Raw genomic sequence first — 14,986 nt, forward strand, 5'->3', positions numbered from 1 at the left:
TATAAACACCTCTATGCAAATAAACTAGAAAATCTAGAAGAAATGGATAAGTTCCTGGACACATACAGCCTCCAAAGACTAAACCAGGAAGAAGTTGAATCTCTGAATAGACCAATAACAGATTCTGAAATTGAGGCAATAATAGCCTACCAACCAAAAAAAGTCCAGGACCAGATGGATTCACAGCCAAAATCTACCAGAGGTACAAAGAGGAGCTGGTACCATTCTTTCTGAAACTATTCCAATCAATAGAAAAAGAGGTAATCCTCCCTAACTCATTTTATGAGGCCAGCATCATCCCAATACCAAAGCCTTGCAGAGACACAACAAAGAAAGAGAATTTTAGGCCAATATCTCTGATGAACATAATGGCAAAAATCCTCAATAAAATACTGGCAAACCAAATCCAGGAGCACATCAAAAACCTTATCCACCTCAATCAAGTCGGCTTCATCCCTGGGATCCAAGGCTGGTTCAACATATACAAATCAATATATGTAATCCATCACATAAACAGACCCAATCACAAAAACCACACGATTATCTCAATAGATGCATAAGAGGCCTTCGACAAAATTCAACAGCCCTTCATGCTAAAAACTCTCAATAAACTACATATTGATGGAATGTATCCCAAAATAATAAGAGCTATTTATGACAAACCCACAGCCAATATCATACTGAATGGACAAAACCTGGAAGCATTCCCTTTGAAAACCAGTACAAGACAAAGATGCCCTCTCTCACCACTCCTATTCAACATAGTGTTGGAAGTTCCGGCCAGGGCAGTCAGCTAAGAGAAATAAATAACAGGTATTCAATTAGGAATAGAGGAAGTCAAATTGTCCCTGTTTGCAGATGACATCATTGTATATTTAGAAAATCCCATCATCTCAGCCCACAATCTCCTGGAGCTGATAAGCAACTTCAGCAAAGTCTCAGGATATAAAATCAATGTGCAAAAATCACAAACATTCCTATACACCAATAACAGATAAACAGAGAGCCAAATCATGAGTGAACTCCCATTCATAATTACTACAAAGAGAATAAAATATCTAGGAATCCAACTTACAAGGGATGTGAAGGACCTCTTCAGATTTTATTTCTCCTTCACTTATGAAGCTTAGTTTGGCTGGTTATGAAATCCTGGGTTGAAAATTCCTTTCTTTAAGAATGTTGAATATTGGCCCCCACTCTCTTCTGGCTTGTAGGGTTTCTGCCAAGAGATCTGCTGTACTCTGATGGGCTTCCCTTTGTGGGTAACCTGACCTTTCTCTCTGGCTGCCCTTAACATTTTTTCCTGCATTTCAACCTTGCTGAATCTGACAATTGTGTCTTGGGGTTGCTCTTCTCAAGGAGAATCTTTGTGGTGTTCTCTGTATTTTCTGAATTTGTATGTTGGCCTGCCTTGGTAGGTTGGGGAAGTTTTCCTGGATAACATCCTGAAGAGTGTTTTCTAACTTGGATCCATTCTCCCCGTCACTTGCAGGAATACCAGTCAAATGTAGATTTGGTCTTTTCACATAGTCCTGTATTTCTTGGAGGCTTTGTTTCTTTTCACTCTTTTTTCTATAATCTCGTCTTCTGGCTTTATTTCATTAATTTGATCTTCAATCAGTGATATCCTTTCTTCCACTTGATTGAATCAGCTACTGAAGCTTTTGCATGTGTCATGAAGTTCTTGGCCATGGTTTTCAGCTCTGTCAGGTCATTTAAGGCCTTCTCTACACTATTTATTCTAGTTAGCCATTCGTCTAACCTTTTTTCAAGGTTTTTAGCTTCCTTGCGATGGGGTTAGCTTCCTTTAGCTCGGAGAAGTTTGTTATTACCGACCTTCTGAAGCCTACTTCTGTCAACTCGTCAAACTCATTCTCTGTCTAGTTTTGTTCCTTTGCTGGTGAGGTGCCGCAATCCTTTGTAGAAGAAGAGACACTCTGGTTTTTGGAATTTTCAACTTTTCTGCTCTGGTTTCTCCCCATCTTTGTGGTTTTTATCTACCTTTGGTCTTTGATGTTGGTGACCTACAGATGGGGTTTTGGTGTGGATGTGGTTTTTATTGATGATGATACTATTTCTTTCTGTTTGTTAGTTTTCCTTGTAACAGTTGGGCCCCTCAGCTGCAGGTCTGTTGGAGTTTGCTGGAGGTCCACTCCAGACCCTGTTTGCCTGGGTATCACCAGCAGAGGCTGCAGAACAGCAAATATTGCTGCCTGATCCTTCCTCTGGAAGCTTCATCCCAGAGGGGCATCCTCCTGTATGAGGTGTCTGTTGGCCCTTACTGGGAGTTGTCCCCCAGTCAGGCTACACAGGCATCAGGGACCCCCTTCAGGAGCCAGTCTATCCGTTCTCAGAGCTCAAACGCCATGCTGGCAGAACCACTGCTGTCTTCAGAGCTGTCAGACAGGGACATTTAGGTCTGCCAAAGCTGTCTGCTGCCTTTTGTTCTGATATACCCTGCCCACAGAGGTGGAATCTATAGCAAGGTAGTAGGCCTTGCAGAGCTGCAGCGGGCTCCACCCAGTATGAGCTTCCTGGCCTCTTTGTTTACACTGTGAGCACAAAACCGCCTACTCAAACCTCAGCAAGGGCGGATGCCCCTCCCTCCATCAAGCTGCAGCGTTGCAGGTCAATATCAGACTGTTGTGCCAGCAGTGAGCTGTGGCCCCGGGACCTGCCGAGCCAGTCACGGGAGGTAATTTCCTGGTCTGCCAGTTGCAAATACTGTGGGAAAAGCATAGTATTTGGGCAGGAGTGTACCATTCCTCCAGGTACAGGCTGTCATGGCTTCCCTTATCTAGGAAAGGGAAATCCCCTTACCCCTTGCGCTTCCCCGGGTGAGGTAACGCCCTACCCTGCTTCGGCTTACCCTCTATGGGCTGCACCCACTGTCCCACCAGTCCCAATGAGATGAACCAGGTACCTCAGTTGGAAATGCAGAAATCACCCATCTTCTGTGCCGATATCGCTGGGAGTTGCAGACCAGAGCTGTTCCTATTTAGCCATCTTGGAAGCCTCCAACTGTTTTTCTTGTTTGTTTTTTTGAGAGTATGTTTGCTATAAGAGTAATTTTTAAATGTGTTTACTGGTTATTAATCCAGTCCAGCATATTTCCCAAAAATGAGTTTAGTTTTCCAAAAATGAGTTCTGAAGAACCATCATATTCAATCCAATGTAACTATGTGTTGGAAGAAAAAACTTAACGTTAGAAAAACTGTTTCTCTAGAACTTACATTTAAATATATGTAAGAAAACTAATCTTAATTATACATTTTCTTATGTTCATGCAATGATTAGCCCTTAAGCAAATGCTGTGCCATTCTACAGAATGCCAGAAAGTCAAAGTAGCAATTGATATAACCAAATCAAATATAAGCTAGCCATCTCACTGATACATTATCTGATCAGTGGTCAATGACCTGTGTTCTATCTCTTGATTTAAAATTCCAGTAAACATTTGATATTGCGTTGTAGTCTTAGAATTCAATTCTGCCATTCCATCAACAGGTGGTGCCATTGTACTATAATTTGAATGTTGTAAAAGAAAAATATTTTGTCATTAGTTGCGCTGATAAGCATCTCAGCTTTTTTAGAGCTGCTTTTGCACCCTGAGAAATTTTGACTTTAGGGTTTTAAAAAATGTTACATGGTTAAAGTCATATTGCAGAGCAAAACTGGCTGGATTCTTCTCATGTATATTAAGTTTAGAAATTGCATGCTGTATGTCTATTTTGCCTACAAAGTCATAATAACCAAAACTAAAATTCATAATAGGTAGTTATATATTCCAATATATAGAGAATATCTGCTTTAATATTTTTGATCCTGAAAATTCTCATCTTATTTTCGTTTTATAAATTTAAAAAACTACTAGGTATTAGAAAAAAAAAGAAAAAAAGCTTCACTATTTTGTAATACCAAGAAAAGCAAGACAATATTTGTGTTTTTTTCTTTACATATACCATTAAATATAACACGGGACAAGGGTCACAGCTCTGCCAAAAGATCTCTTTGTAGCTATGTGTTGCCAGAAACAACACTGTGGAGCTCCCTTTGGTGTTGTGGCAAGTCATGTGGGGACAGCTTGACTTGGGTAACCTCATATGCCCTGTCATAAAGTGAAGTAAGAGAGGATGACATCAGACTCTACTCCACTCTTTGTTCTGCCTGCAATTCACTATGTAAACTGGCAAAGCTATTTCCTCAAGGGTAGCTGTCAAAGTCACAGCATGATCACGGGAGGTGGTAATAGGAAGTTGGCATGAGCCACTGACAGAGAAATTAGTTTGAGGCTTCTTGTGATTCTCCTCAGGGATTTTAGGAACAGCCAGCTTTTCTAAGCTAATTAGTCCTACATTGTTGTGATGGATGATCAGAAAAAACAGTAATTGAAAATGATACAGTTCTTTAGTAATGCTAAAACTGTAAACAACAGAAATATCAAGAAATGAAACAAATAGTTAGAACCATTTGGATAAATTAGACGAATAGGTCAGCAGATGAAAAATTCAGTTTCAAAGTAGACAAAATAGAATTTATTTGGGAGCAGACATCCAAGTTAGGGGCTATATGTTAAATGATGCAATTATCAATACACCGAACATATTTTTTTCTTTTATTAATAAACTGGGAAATATTCTTAAAATCATTTTCCTTTGGTTTAAGTTTGAATGTATAGTTTTCGTTTACACAGCATATATCTGTGGTTCACATATACATTCTGAAATTTATTCTTGAGTTTATTCTTGTTCATTCTTATTATGCAACTCTGTCACAATCCCCATTTCACAATTAAGATACATTTTGAAAAGTTACACTGAACGTAAGAATTGGAGCCCAGACTAAAAGCCAGATCTCTCTAAATTATGTTCTCTTTTTTATTCCACAATGGAGACTGAACAGATGAAATTTTAACTATAACTATAGTTGCTCTGTTGTAGAGTAAGTGAATAAGTTTAGAGGACAAAGACAGTGTATAGAACAGTACAACTGTTAATTTTATTTGTTTACTCCTTTTAGACATGGGAGTCTCACTAGGTTGCCCAAGCTGAAGTGTAGTGGCTATCCACAGGCGTGATTATGCTGCACTATAGCCTTGAATTGCTGTGCTTGTGATCCTCATGCTTCAGCCTCCTAAGAAGCTGGGACTACAGGCACGTGCCACTGCATCTGGCTACAAATATATATATTTGTACAAATACAAATATATATATATTTTAATATATATAACAACAACATATATATATATATATATATATATATATATATTTTTTTTTTTTTTTTTTTTTGAGACAGAGTCTTGCTCTATCACCAGGCTGGAGTGCAGTGGCACGATCTCAGCTCACTGCAACCTCCACCTCCCCGATTCAAGTGATTCTCCGGCCTCAGAATCTCGAGTAGCTAGGACTACAGGTGTGAGCTACCACGCCCAGCTAATTTTTGTGTTTTTAGGAGAGACGGGGTTTCACCATGTTGGCCAGGATGGTCTCGATCTCTTGACCTCGTGATCCACCTGCCTCAGGCTCCCAAAGTGCTGGGATTACAGGCGTGAGCCACCGTGCCCGGCCAAATATTGTTTTTATTAAATTGTGATAATAGATATTTTTCCCCTATCCTTTCCATGAATTGTGTTACCATATGGTTCTATCTTCATTAAGATTTGAATTGTGCAGGCAGGACCTTTTTGACTTTCAGATCTGGCATTTTTTTTTTTTTTCTAATTGGAGTAGTAAGTGAAGAGTGGAAAATATACTTTTGCCTGGCACAAAAGAGAATGAGGGCAGATCCAAGCCTTATTTTGTTATTATTCAATTCCCATCTGCCATTACACTCTTTTAAAGTTTGTTTGCAGTTTTTTATCCATTCTGTGAGAGATAACAGAGTACACTTTTGCCCTTTTTCCTTTATGTCAGGGAAGTGAATAATGATTTTTTTTTAATGAGGATCAACTTTTAATTTTGAGACTTTATACGTCTTGAGAGCAGTAAGCATGCTTTTTGTTAGTTAAAAATTGTAGTTCTTTTTACAGAAATTTTATGTAAAGTAGTCATATATTATATTATGTCATATTCTTTTTTTTTTTTTTTTCTTTCTTGAGACAGAGTCTCGCTCAGTCGCCCAGGCTGGAGTGCAGTGGCGCGATCTCGGCCCACTGCAAGCTCCCCCTCCTGGGTTCATGCCATTCTCCTGCCTCAGCCTCCTGAGTAGCTGGGACTGCAGGCGCCCATCACTATGCCGGCTAATTTTTTGTATTTTTAGTAGAGACGGGGTTTCACCATATTAGCGAGGATGGTCTCGATCTCCTGACCTCATGATCTACCTGCCTCAGCCTCCCAAAGTGTTGGGATTACAGGCGTGAGCCACTGAGCCCGGCCTACATCATATTCTTTAACTTAGAACTGATAAAAATAGAGGGTTTGATTTATCATTGTTGAAGGTCGTAGAAAACAGATTTGGAGCTGCAAGAACACAACACACTTCCCCTGGAAAATATTCCAAGAAGTAAATCTCTGGACATTGTTTACAGCCCTAGTAGGATACAAGAAGAAATGTTCTTTATTTAGAAAAAGAATCATAAAGCTAGGAAATATTAGCTAAAATGTCTATAAGTAGGGAAGAAAAGAGAGAGGAATGGTAGAAAAATGCAGATCTCCATAAATGTTGTGGCTGCGATAGCTTGGGCTGCCATGGAAAATACCACTGATGGAGTGGCTTAAACAACGGACATTCATTTGCTCACAGGTATAGAAGCTGGAAGTCCAAGGTTAAGGTGCAATCAGGGTTGTTTTTTGTGAGGCCTCCCTTCTCGGCTAATAGGTGGCTGCCTTCTCTCTGTGTGGTCACGGCCCTTCCTCTGTGCAAGCTTGGAGAGCACGCTCACTCTCCCTTCCTCTTGGATCCTCACCAGTTCTATGGGAGGCCCCACTCTTATGACCACTTCACTTTCATTACCCCCTTAAAGGCACTATCTGTAAATATAGTCACATTGGGGAGTTAGAGCCTCATCATATGAATTTGGGGGCGTGACACAGTTCAGCGCATGACAATAACCTTAACACTAGGACAGTTGTTTTGCAGAATGTCACTCGATCTGAGTTTCATGTTTCCTCATGAGGAGATCTAGGTTAGGGATTTTGGGTGGGAGTCTCTCAAAGGGATTACTGTGTTCTCACTGCATCCTCTCAAGTGATTTTAATGTGTCCAATGGTGTTTACTCTGATCATCTGAGTGACCAAAGTGGTGACTCTCAAGACTTCTCTGTTATAAAGTTTCTTGATGTGTTGCTAAATAACAGTTAGTAAGCATGGCTTTTAGCTTGGAAAAACTGATACCCCTCATTAACAAAAGTAGAGATGCCAGAAAACTCATGAGAGATTGTGGAAGAAGGGGTGTTCAAGGACTTAAAAATGCTAGAATGAGTCTACTGTACCTAACCAGAAAACCCACCAGCTGACCGTCCTCAGGAGGGTCCAGAAAATACGACATTGGCCAAATTGATAAGAAATGCCCTGGTGAGGAGAAGGGGCACCAGCATTTTGAGAACCTCAGGAAAGTCTGTCTTCTGTAAGCTGGGGCTGAAGGTAGCTGACGGTGTTGCAGAACTGAGCTTTTTAATAGCAACGAGGATAGTAGATCCCAGGATAGCGGAGGCCAGGAGGCAGCCTTTAAGAATCAGAAGAAAGATGAACATAATTCCTATAACAGGTAGTAAGACTGGAATTGCATTCAGGGGAACCTGATCTGCAGGGGACTTGGCAGATGGCATATGGTTTTCGTAAGGGCAAGAGTGTTGAGCCGCTGTCACAGGCTGGGTTCTCTAGAAACGGGCTGGTGTTTAGGAAGCAGGTTGTTCACTCAGGTATGTCCTTGGGATTGAAACTTGTGAAACTGAGGGAAAGAAAGTGGCATTAAGCAGAGGGAAATGAACTTCATACAAGCCTGGCTGACCCACAGGGTGAGCTGTGAAACTCACATGGTTTTTTAGCAGTGTTCCAAGCTGGGTTGGGATGGCCAGGCCTTATTGTCCCACATTGATCAATGAATAGATGTTGGCCACCTTGGGAAGGGGCAGGTATTAGTCAGGATTCTGCAGAGGAACAGAATCAATGGGACAGACATCTAAATCTCTCTCTCTCTCTCTCTCTCTCTCTCTCTCTCTCTCTCAAGAGAGATTTATTGTAAGCTATAGGCTCATATGACTATTCAGGCTTACGGAGGCTGATTCTGGAGGCAGATGTGATTCCACCGTCTGCAAGCTGGAGACCCAGGAAAGCTGGTTCTGTAGATTCTCCTCCAAGACTAAAGGCCTGAGAAGCAGGAGGGCTGAGTGCAGGGGAAGATCAATGTCCTGGCTCCAGCAATCAGATAAGGAGGGAATTCAAACTTTCTCCACCTTTTTTGTTTTATTCAGGTCCTCAATGGATTGGATGATGCCCATCCACACTGGGGAGGGTGTCTTTTTTACCCAGTCTACTTTGTCAAATGCTAATCCCTTTTAGAAACATCCTCCTAGACATATCTAGAAAGGATGTGTCACCAGATATCTGGGCATCCCCTGGTCCAGGCAGGTTGAACCATAAAATGACCCATCACTGGGCATAATGTTGGGTAAGGCAGCTCTCTGTCACTGACAAATCCCAAAAGGGTTTGCCAACTGAAGCCTATCTGATAATAACATCCCTAAAAACTGGAGCAATGAGCCCTTTATTGACTGAGGACCTGGGTGATGTATTAGAGTGTTCAGTACAGTCTACCTCTTGTGTCTACTTTGTCACACATTTTCTAGGAACTGCTCTTTCAGCTGGTGTGTCTGTGGGACACCAAGAAGAGGAAGGTTAGTGGGACCAACTACAGAACTCACTGTCGCATATATATTTCCAGTGTGCACAGGCTAAGTCTTGCAGCTCGTTTTGAAGTATAGTTTCCTTTCTTTCCTCATCAGGCCCAGCACATTCCTGACTGGCCTAAGTTATGACTTCACCTGACTTATAGGCCTAGAGAGGCCAGGAAAGGACTTAAAGGCAGATCTCAAGTGGGACACATTTTGACTTGCAAGGAAGAGATTTCTAGCATTGTCTTCAGGCAAGGTGGAGCATGCTAGCTTTTAATAGAAAGAATGGACATTTGTGCAGGCTCAAAGGATTCAAACACATCTAGGAATTTAAGATTTGGGGAGAGCATCAAACCAGACACCTCCTTCCTATGTATCAGGACCCTCTCTCTCTCTCTTTTTCTTTTCCTTTTCTTTCTTCTTTCCTTTCTTTTCCTTTTTCTTCCTTCCTTCTCTCCTTCCTTCCTTCTCTCTTTCTCTTCTTTCTTTCCTTCTTTTTTCTCTCTTTCTCTCTTTCTTTTCTTTCTTTCCTTCTTTCTTTCTCTATTTCTCTTTCTTTCTTTCTTTCTTTTTCTTTCTTTCTTTCCTTCCTTCCTTCCTTCCTTCCTTCTTTCTTTCTTCTTCCTTTCTGTTCCTTTCCTTTCTCTATCTCCTTGTCTCTTTCTCTTTCTCCCTTTCTCCCCTTCTTCCTTTCCTCCTTTCTTCCTTTCCTCCCCTTCCCTCCCTCCCTCCCTCTCATCCTCCCTTCCTTCCTTCCTCCCTTCTTTTTTTTTTGAGATAGAGTCTTGCTCTTGTCACCGAGGCTGTGACACGATCTTGGCTCACTGCAACCTCTGCTTCCCAGGTTCAAGTGATTCTCCTGCTTCAGCTGCCTGAGTAGCTGGGATTGCAGGCATGGGCCATCATATCTGGCTAATTTTTGTATTTTTGGTAGAGACATGGTTTCCCCATATTGGGCTGACCGGTCTCAAACTCCTGGGCTCAAGTGATCTGCCTGCCTCAGCCTCCCAAAGTGCTGGGATTACAGGCATGAGCCACCATGCCTGGCCAGGACACATTCTTTCTAAACCAAACCCTGACCTCAGTATAGTGGATTTGTCTTTAGTTTTATTTTAACTAAACTAATTGTGGAGCTCAGTCACCTCCACAATTCATACCTGGACATAGCCCTCAGTTCTCACTGCCTTCCCAATGTGAGGTATATGACAAAGAACACCATCTGGCTTTCAGACATAGTTTTCCATTAATAAGTCTCAGATTTTTGTTACATATTTCCAGAGTTTAACACAGTTTAACCCTACTCATCCAATTTTCTTGACCTTGTAGCTACGATTCCCTCCATCTTTCTCAAATTTCTGATACACCAGCTAGTGCACACTGTACTACTGATAGCCATCCCGGTTTACCACCAGCAAAAGTTTCTGGGAGCACCTGTGTTCTGCCTACCCCTATGGATGTAGTCCTTACTGCAGCCAGTGGCAGGTGCTATCTTCAAAACCCCATCTTATCTCCTGCTTCCACAGAATACTCCTGGGATCAACTGTTGCAGGTTCTAGGACAGAATTTAGGGTGTAGGTGGAGTCAATACCTGTGGAAGGCAGGTTATGGAAGCAAGATTGGGCAGAGGGAAATCCAGCTCTGTGGCAGACCCAACACTAGTCTTGGCCAACTGCAGGGCAGCCCTGGAGCCGAAATGGTCCTTTAGTATTGTCCTGAGTTGAGTGGGGATGCTAGCCCTTTATATTTCTGCACCAAGCAGTCACTGGATGTAGGCCATTCTGGGAAACAGCATGACCTTAGTAGACAGTGTCTCTACAGCTGGGTGACACCTAAGGATGCTGGCAGTTCAAAGGTGCCTTCAGAGAGCATCCCAGCATCTGGGACTTCAAGTCGTTCATAGAAGAGGCACCTGAGTGGTGCATCACAGTGTCCAAAGCAGTTGTCAGTAAAGGCCTTGCTTACTCTATGCCGTCAAAAGATACAAAGAGTGTATGAGCAGGCCAGGCATGGTGGCTCATGCCTGTAATCCCAGCATTTTGAGAGGCCGAGGCAGGTGGATCATGAGGTCAAGAGATCGAGACCATCCTGGCCAACATGGTGAAACCCCATCTCTACTAAAAATACAAAAATTAGCTGGGCATGGCGGCATGCACCTGGAATCCCAGCTACTCGGGAGGCTGAGGCAGGAAATCACTGGAACCCAGGAAGCGGAGGTTGCAGTGAGGCAAGATCACACAACTGCACTCCAGCAGGGGCGACAGAGTGAGACTCCGTCTCAAAACAAAACAAAACAAAAAAACCCAAAAAAAAACAAAACATGGATGAGCAGAGGCTGAAGTGGGTGCTCCGACAGAAAATGATGAGATCCTTTGGTAGTTCGTAAGTGTGATGATTGAGTATTCACATGCATGTGTGAGATGTGTCACTCTCAAACCTTATTGCAACATGGGCACATTACTCATCTGACATGGAAAAAGCAAATAGGTCAAGTACAGTGGCTCATGTGTGTAAACCCAGCACTCTGGGAAACCAAGGCACGAGGATTGCTTGAGGCCAGGAGTTCAAGACCATCCTAGGAAATATAGTGATACCCTGTCTGTATTAAAAACAAACAAAAAAAATTTGCCAGGCATGGTGGTACATGTCTGTAGCACCAGCTAGTCGGGAGGCTGAGGCAGGAGGATTGCTTGAGTCCAGGAGTTCAAGGCTGCAGTGAGCTATATGGCACCACTGCACTCCAGCCTGGGTGACAGAGAAAGATCCTGTATCAGATAAATAAATAAATAAATAAATAAATAAATAAATAAATAAATACGCCCTTGTCCAGTATCTAGGCTTGAGCTTTCTCACTCTGAACTCATTGACTGAAGAAGAGCTAGAGTCTTCACAGAAAAGAACTCTGCAACTCCACAGCACGTGTCTGAAATAGTGATTGTCTTAATCCTTCAACGAAGACCCCTAGAGCCATTTATTTGGAGAAATGTACACTGGAGAAAGGACAAGACCCAGCTGTCTTGCCAGCTGTTGGATACAGATCCAAGTTGGAACTGATATCCAAGGACCCTAAGTGGTATCATTTCCCCACACAGCCCCCATCCCATGCCCCAGACATGTATATACAGGGGAAAGGAAATCGATGAAGTCCTGGCCCAGGTCTGTTTCACTCTGAGTCCACTGGGTTCACTTAAATTACAGTCAGTGTATTTATCAAGTTGCTGTGTTTTAAATCTTTCACTCTTGCTATTTGTTTCCTATCTGTCTGGTATTTGTTTTTTTCCTCCCTCTTTTTTCTGCCTTCTTTTGGAACAAATGAGTGTTTTTCAGAATTCCATTTTATCTCCTTTCTTGGCTTTATCTTTTAGTGGCTGTTCTAGGTTTGCTATACATCTATTTTATTTTATTTTACGTGGAGTCTCACTCTGTTGCCCAGGCTGGAGTACAGTGGCCCAATCTTGGCTCACTGCAACCTCTGCCTCCCAGGTTCAAGAGATTCTCCTGCCTCAGACTCCTGAGTAACTGGGATTACAGGCGCCCACCACCACGCCCGGCTACCATTTGTATTTTTAGTGAGATGGGGTTTCACCATGTTGGCCAGGCTGGTCTCGAACTCCTGACCTCTGGTGATCCATCCACCTCAGACTCCCAAAGTGCTGGGATTACAGGCATGAACCACCACGCCTGGCCGGTTTACTATATATCTTGAATAAATTACAATCTACCTTCACCACTTCATATAGAGTACACGAATATCACAATGTTGTACTTATATTTCATCTTTGCTGTTCTTTGGGCTATTATCGCCAGTCCTTTTACTTCTATGTATGTGATAAACCCTGCAACCTTTAATAAGTGTGGGTGATGGGTGCCTCAGTCCCAGCTCCCTTAAGTAGGTACAAGGCCTTGTTTCCTGCTCCCTAGAAGTGTATCAAAATACATGATCCATAAATTTCAGCTTCAGCTACCATTCAGGTTTCAGCTTTCTAAACACCCTATTGTTTTTCCTAAGAATTTTTCCTATTCTTGGATGCTTAGCTCTTCATTTAAAGAGTACTCGTCTATCTATCTATCTATCTATCTATCTATCTATCTATCTATCTATCATCTATCTATCTATCTATCTATCTATCTATCTATCTATCTATCTATCTATCTTTTTTTCTTTCTCTCTCTCTCTCTCTTGTTTTTTTTTCTAATGGAGTTTTGTTCTTGTTGCCCAGGCTGGATTGCAATAGCGCAATCTCAGCTTATAGCAACCTCTTCCCCCCGGGTTCAGGGGATTCTCCTGCCTCAGCCTCCTGAGCAGCTGGCATTACAGGCATATGCCACCACACCCGACCATTTTTTTTTTTTTTGTATTTTTAGTAGAGATGGGGTTTCTCCATGTTGGTCAGGCTGGTCTGAAACTCCCGACCTCAGGTGATCCGCCCACATTGGTCTCCCAAAGTGCTGGGATTACAGGTGTATTTCATTTCTAGGTAGTTTGGGATAATTTTTCAGGATATATGGTCTGCCGTATTTCTGGAAATACAAGTATGACTAATATAATAACAAAAAATGTTGATTTTACAGTTACATACATACATGTTGCTAGGGTTTGGATGTTTAGCCTTTCTAAACCTCATGTTGAAATTTACCCCGAATGTTGGAGGTGGGGCCTGTTGGGAGGTGTTTGGGCCATGAGGGAGGATCCCTCATGAACAGATTAATGCCCTTCCTTTGGAGTTAGTGATGCTCACTTTATTAGTTCCCAAGAGAGCTGGTTGTGAAAAAGCTCCTGGCAGTTCCCCACTTTCCCTTTTGCTTCTTCTGTTGCCATGTGATCTCTGCGCATATCAGCTCCCATCACCTTCTGCCATGAGTGGAGTCAGCCTGAGGCCCTCACCAGATGCAGATGTCCAATCCTGGACTTTCCAACCATCAGAACCATAAGCCAAATAAGCCTTCTTTTCTTTTTAAATTACCCAGTCTCAATCCGTTATAGCAACACAAAGCAGATTAGGGCACATGTATAAATATTATAAACTTTGCATTTGTTACTGAGGATATACATTCTCTTAAGTGGTGCCTTTGAACATTTATCATAATCAATGGTGTATTTGGCCACAAATATGTTTCTCAGTAAATGTGTAAAGTCTGCAGAACACATTCTTTAATCACAAAGCCATCACATTGATATTAATAACAAAAGGTCAATAATAAAAATTAACTACTTGAAAACATGTAAAATATTTTCTTGTATGACTTCTGGGCCAAAGTAAAACTATTTACTTCACAAAATATTAGAAATTCATGGCCTCATTGTTTATTGTTAAGCAACAAGTCATAGATATAAGTTAACTAAAGTACCATTCAATGAAAACTAATAAAGGAATATTAAAATATACCGAAGAGCTATAGGAGAAAGGTATAGCAGAAATAGAGAAAAAAGGAGAAAATAATAAACCAAAAGCAGTGAATAGAGAAGTTTATTTTTGAAACAACACATAAAGCATATGAGAGGAACTCTGATTAGATTAATAATCATAGAAGAAATGCAAAGATTACATTAGAGGAGTGGTCCCCCAAACATATTAGACCCAGGAATGTATAAGCAAGGCCTGTGAAATGTTCTAGACACACAAACTGTGCTATCTACCTTAGTTAAAATGTTTTGCTTAAAGTAAAAAACAAACAATAAACTTATAAGCTTAAAGAACTAAGGCACTTTATTGGTTCATTTCACTGCATCCTTTAAAGATATATCATGAAGAATTTACTGTGAAATCACATGATGACAAGCATCAAATTTTTAAAACATGAGGGGGAATAGATAAAACAATTGGGGAGGGACCTCCTCTTTTGGCTTTGGAGCCTCCCCCCTCCCCGACATCCACCCCGTCTCTGTATGGGGGAGCTTCTTCTTTCTGCCTTCTCTTGTCTTTCTTGCCTATTAAACTCTCTGCTTCTTAAAAGCACACATATACACAAACTGTGACGAATTTGGTCGTTTTTGAAGTTAGGACCAAATGATGGATTCACTGTACTTCAGTTTACTTTTCCATAGGCTTGAAAATTTCCATAATAAAAAAGTTAAAAAAAACCCCCCACAAAACCACATGGTTAAGAATAGAGAGAAGGGTAGTTACTATCACCAGAGAACGGGTGAATAATAGAACA

The 14,986-nt window shown here is 41.5% G+C and overlaps 1 non-coding gene across 1 annotated transcript; it reads left to right on the forward strand.

Moving 5' to 3' along the window:
• The first annotated feature begins 11,194 nt into the window (after positions 1 to 11,194).
• LOC123567013 (small nucleolar RNA U13) lies at positions 11,195 to 11,298 on the forward strand. Its single transcript, XR_006689722.1, has one exon. It is a non-coding gene; the product is annotated as a small nucleolar RNA U13 (small nucleolar RNA).
• Positions 11,299 to 14,986: the final 3,688 nt, after the last annotated feature.

This window comes from Macaca fascicularis, chromosome 9 (genome assembly GCF_037993035.2).
Source record: "Macaca fascicularis isolate 582-1 chromosome 9, T2T-MFA8v1.1".
Lineage (NCBI taxonomy): Eukaryota > Metazoa > Chordata > Mammalia > Primates > Cercopithecidae > Macaca > Macaca fascicularis.